This window comes from Dipodomys merriami, unplaced genomic scaffold (genome assembly GCF_024711535.1).
Source record: "Dipodomys merriami isolate MVZ:Mamm:240054 unplaced genomic scaffold, mDipMer1.0.p SCAF_814, whole genome shotgun sequence".
Lineage (NCBI taxonomy): Eukaryota > Metazoa > Chordata > Mammalia > Rodentia > Heteromyidae > Dipodomys > Dipodomys merriami.
The window spans coordinates 340,251-346,368 of NW_027206418.1; positions in this window are offsets into that span (position 1 = coordinate 340,251).

Below are 6,118 nucleotides of genomic sequence, written 5' to 3' on the forward strand. Positions count from 1 at the left end.
ATAGAATTTTAGTCAGTTTTCTTATTTATAAATCCTGGAAAAATCTATTGAGTCTTTGTCTCAAAGTCAGTAGAGTCTTTGACTCTACTGTTTTATGAATAAAGTATATTTGAATAGAACACGTTATGAACACTTAATATTCTTATAAAAATAATAGTATATTAATTATGATTATAAGTAAGTTCACTAAATTTTTATTAAGATACATGGAAAATACTATGTAGTCCCAATATTCTGTGTGAGACTTAAAATGTCTAAATGATTTATTAGTTAAATTGAAGTTCATAGAGCTCATGCAAAAAGAACATAAAAATCATTGCTGTTGCAAATTAACTAGTGCTTTGAACATATAGTACTATTTCTATTCTTCAAACTGAAGAAAGATGAATTAGATATACATTCTAAATAATAAAACCAACAAGTTTAAAAAGAGTTCATCTATTTAATCGTGAATCCTAAAATTAATGTGAAGAATGTATAAGTATCCATTATGGATTTTAACACTGTGAGTGACATAACCAACCTTGATAAGGAATAAATTATACATAAGGGGAAGGAATTTATATTCATCAAGTCTCAATAATGAAAATGCAGAAATATAGAAGCTAGGTAGAATAATTAAACTTTTTATATATTTCGCATTAGGTAACATTTAGAAATATATAACTGCCATAATATGAAGTAGAAGTAATACTGTTCATAATTAGGACACTATTAGAATTTCACTGAAGAGTTGAAGAGTTTAGAAATTCATAATTGGTAATTATTTGCTGCATAAGTCTACATCACCATTTACATATTGGATTAAAGAACTTGATATACATTCTTATTTATACTCCTAAAAGCTTTAATTATTTTCTATGTATCGCAGAAACATGTGTTTTATTATTATTAAAAGAAATTTTTTTTTAAATTTTATTTTATTTTATTTGAGAACATACTGTACAGAGGGGTTACAATTACATTGGCAGGATAATGCATACATTTCTTACCAAGAATTGCAGCCTCCTCCTTTGATTACCCTTCACCTCCCTTCCCAGCCAACTCCCCCCTCCCCCCACCCAATCATACCCCCCTCCCCCCCCACACCGACATTGTAAAGCTTGCTTTGACATGACATTTTGTAGTTCTACTTGTTGCAACAGGTCCACCTGAATCCTTAAATGACTTGTTTGTCCCCATCTCCTCCACATGTTATACTGACATCAAATATAGTGAAAGCGGGGGTTACACTGTGGGGGAGGGTCATACAAAGCAACAAAGAAATAATCTTATAAATGCGTTAGAAACACATGCATGAAAGAAACGAAAACATTAAAATACATATTTAAGGGTTCGTTTTCCTAACATCACATTATCTGACCTTTTCCGCTTGACTCATACCTATACTAGATATTGCAAATAAGGGAAACCATGGGACCTATGATTCTTTAGGCCTGGCTTACTTAACTTAATATAATTTTTTCCAAACCTTTCCATTTCCTAACAAATGCAGAAATGACATTCTTTCTGATGGAGGCATAGAATTCCATTGTGTATATATACCACATTTTCTTGATCCATTCATCTACTGAGGGGCATCTGGGTTGGTTCCATATCTTAGCTATGGTAAATAATGCTGCAATAAACATAGTTGTGCTGGTAGCTTTAGTGTGGTCTTGTTTGTAAACATTTGGGTAAATGACTAAAAGTGTGATTGCTGGATCATAGGGGAGATCTATGTGAAGTCTTTTGAGGAACCTCCATACTGCTTTCCAAAGTGGTTGAACAAGTTTACATTCCCACCAACAATGAAGTAAGGTTCCTTTCTGTCCACATCCCCTCCAGCATCTGTTGTTGTAAGAATTCTTGATTTTTGCTGTTCTAACTGGAGTGAGGTGATATCTCAACGTTGTTTTGATTTGCATTTCTTTTATGGCTAGGGATGTTGAACATTTCTTCATGTGTCTATTGGCCATCCTTCTTTCTTCTTCAGAGAAGCTTCTCTTGAAGTCTTTCGCCCACTTATTTATTGAGCAGTTGTTTCTTTGAGGATTTGTTGTTCGGTGGTTTAATTTTCTGAGGTCCAAGTATATTTTAGATATGAGACCCTTGTCCGTTGTATGGCTAGTAAAGATCTTCGCCCAATCGGTGGGCTTTCTATTGATCTTGCTAGCTATGTCATTTGCCCTGCAGAAGCTCTGCAACTTTATGCAATCCCATTTGTCCAACCTTTCTTTGATTTGTTGTGCTTCCGGGTCTCTATTCAGAAAATTTCGGCCTGAGCCAAGGAGACCTAGGGTATCTCCTATTCCATCCTGTAATGTTTTCAGAGTGTCTGCTTTGAGTTCAAGGTCTTTGATCCATCTGGAGTTGATTCTGGTGCAGGGTGATATATAAGCATCTAGCTTTAGTTTTCTACATGTAGTTAACCAATTTTGCCAGCACCATTTACTGAAGAGGCTGTCTTTCTTCCATTCTATTGTTTTAGCTTCCTTATCGAAGATTAGATGGCTATAGGTCTGTAAGTTCATTTCTGGGTTTTCAATTCTATTCCATTGGTCCTGAGGTCTGTTCTTATGCCAATACCAAGCTGTTTTGATTACTATGGCTTTATAGTAGAGTTTGAAATTTGGTATTGATATTCCTCCAGCAGTGTTCTTTCCGTTGAGGAGTGTTTTTGCTATTCGGGGTCTTTTATAGTTGATATGAATTTTTGGATTTCCTCTTCTATTTCCGTGAAGAATGAGGGTGGAATTTTGATAGGTATTGCGTTGAATTTGTAGATAGCTTTGGGAAGTATTGCCATTTTCACGATGTTAATCTTGCCAATCCAGGAGCATGGGAGGTTTTGCCATTTTTTAAGTTCTGTGTTGATTTCCTTTCTCAAGATTTTAAAGTTTTCATCATAGAGGTCCTTCACTTCTTTGGTTAAGTTAATTCCTAGGTATTTTATTTTTTGTGGGGCTATTACAAATGGAGTTGCTTTCCTAATTTCAGCCACACTTTTCTCATTGTTGGCATATAGAAAAGCCATTGATTTTCGGGGTTAAATTTATAACCTGCTACTTTGCCAAAGTTTTGAATCAGCTTGAGTAATTTGGGAGTGGAGTGTATGGGATTCTTTAAATACAAGATCATGTCATCTGCAAATAGGGAGAGTTTTATTTCTTCTTTCCCTATTTGGATCCCCTTTATGTCTGCATCTTGTCTTATTGCTGTAGCTAGGCATTCTAATACTAGATTGAAGAGAAGTGGAGAGAGTGGATATCCTTGTCTTGTTCCTGAGTTAAGAGGAAATGGCTTTAGTTCTTCAACATTAACTATAATGCTGGCTGTAGGTTTGTCATATACAGCCTTTATTTTATTGAGGAATGATCCATGGGTTCGTAATTTTTCCAGAACCTTCATCATAAAGGGGTGGTGGATCTTGTCGAATGCTTTTTCTGCATCTATTGAGATAACCAAGTGTTTCTTATCCTTGATCCTGTTGATGTGATGAATAATATTAATTGATTTGCGTATATTGAACCAGCTTTGCATCCCTGAAATGAATCCTGTTTGATCATGGTGTTTGATTTTTTTGGATGAATTGTTGAAGTCGATGGGCCAAAATTTTGTTGAAAGGTTTGCATCAAGGTTCATCAAAGAAATGGGTCTATAGTTCTCTTTCTTTGATGAGTCCCTGCCTGGTTTTGGGATGAGGGTTATAATGGCTTCATAGAATGTGTTCGGTAGTGAGCTTTCTCTTTCAATTTCATTGAAGATTTGGAGGAGAATTGGTGTGAGCTCTGCTTTGAAGGCCTTGTAAAATTCCGCTGTAAAACCATCTGGTCCTGGACTTTTCTTAGCTGGGAGGTCTCTTATTGCTGTTTCTATTTCAATGCTTGATATGGGACAGTTAAGATGGTTTAACTCATCTTGGTTTAGTTTTGACATGTCAATATTTGCTAGGAAAAGGTAGATTTCTGTCAAGTTCTCAAACTTATTTGCATAAAGTTTTGAGACGTATTCCCTTATAATGTTCTGAATCTTGGTTGTTTCCGTGGTGATGTTTCCATTCTCATCTCTGAGTTTATTAATTTGGGTGTGTTCTCTCCTTTTTCTGATAAGGTTTGCTAAGGGTCTGTCAATTTTTTTAAGTTTTTCAAAGAACCAACTCTTTGTTTTGTTGATTCTTTCTATAGTTTTCTTTGGATTCTAATTCATTTAATTCTGATTTAATTTTGATTATTTCTTTCCATCTACTGGATTGGGGTTTATCTTGCTGCTCTTTTTCAAGGAGGTTTAGATGTGTTATTAAATTGTTAGTTTCAGATCTCTCCAATTTGTTGATGTAGGTGCTCAGAGCTATAAACTTGCCTCTGAGTACTGCCTTTGCTGTGTCCCAGAGGAGATGGTAATTTGTGTGTTCATTTTTGTTGAATAGCATGAACATTTGAATTTCCTTTCTAATCTCTTCCATCACCCACTCATGATTCAACAGTGTGTTGTTCAGCCTCCATGTGATACCGGACTTTGTTTGGTGGCTTTTGGTGTTGAGTTCTAATTTTATTTCCTTGTGGTCAGAGAGAATGCAAGGTATAAATTCAGTGTTTCTGAATTTAGACAAGTTTGCTTTGTGGCCTAAAATGTGGTCTATTTTAGAAAACGTTCCATGTGCTGCGGAGAAGAACGTGTATTCTGATGCTGCTGGGTGAAATGTTCGGTAAATGTCTGTTAAGTCTAGTTGATCTATGCAGCTCTTTAGATCTGCGGTTTCTCTGTTGAGTTTTTGCTGAGTTGATCTATCTAGTGGGGAGAGTGGTGTGTTAAAATCCCCAAAAATTAATGTCTTTGGATCTATATGGGATTTGAGGGAAAGTAGTGTTTCTTTGATAAATTTGGGTGCTCCATTGTTTGGCGAATAGATATTTAGAATTGTAATATCCTCCTGAAGGAGAGATCCTTTAATTAGTATGTAGCGACCTTCTTTATCTCTTCTCACGAATTTTAATTTGAAGTCTATTTTATCTGATATTAGGATTGCAACTCCCTCCTGTTTATGAGGGCCGTTTGCTTGGTAGATTTTGTTCCAGCCTTTAACATTGAAAATGTGTTTGTTTTTACGGGCAACATGTGACTCCTGCAGACAGCAGATAGAAGTGTCTTGTTTTTTAATCCAACTAGACAGTCTATGTCACTTAATTGGAGAGTTCAGTCCGTTAACGTTAAGAGATAGGACTGAGAGTTATTTGGGAGTTCCTGCCATCTTATCCCCCTTCTTGGGGGCTGTGAAAACAGGGTTCTTCCTAAGGTTCTTGGATTCTCAGTTTGGGTGCAGTTTCTTGGTTTGTTGCGGTCTTGTTGGTTTTCTATGTGTAGGACATCTTTAAGAATCTTTTGTAGGGATGGTTTGGTGGAGATGTATTGTTTCAATTTTTCTTTGTTATGGATGGTTTTTATTTGGCCTTCAGTTATGAAGGAGAGTTTAGCTGTGTACAGTATTCTTGGTTGATAGTTGTTTGTTTTTAGGGCATGGCATACATCATTCCAGGCTCTTCTTGCTTTGATTGTCTCTGCTGAGAAATCTGAGGTGATTCTAATTGGTTTCCCTTTATAGCTGATTAATCTTTTCTCCTTGACAGCTTTAAGGATCTTTTCCTTGGTCTGGGTTGATCCTGTGTTGATTATAATGTGACGGTGGGATATCCTATTCTGGTCTGGTCTATTTGGGGTTCTAAAAGCTTCTTGTATCTGAATAGGCCTATCTTTTTGTATGTTTAGGAAGTTCTCTGCTAGGATCCTGTTAAACCAATTTCCTAGGCCATTAACTTCTGATTCTAGGTGCTCCTCTACACCCATTATCCTTAGATTGGGCCTTCTGATGGTGTCTTCCAGGTGTTGGATAGACCTATCATATTTCTTGGACTTGTCTTGGATGGTTGTATGTTCTTTCTCTATAATATCTAGGCTGTCTTCAATCCCTGAGATTCGATCTTCTGCATGGTCTAACCTGCTGTCAAGACTCTCTACTTTGTTTTTTATCTCTTTTCCTTCTAATTGGTCAGCTTTGATGACTTCAAGTTCTTTGTTGAAGCTCTGTTTTAGGTCTTGTATGAATTTCTTTACTTCTTTAATTTGGTGTTCAATGTTTGTT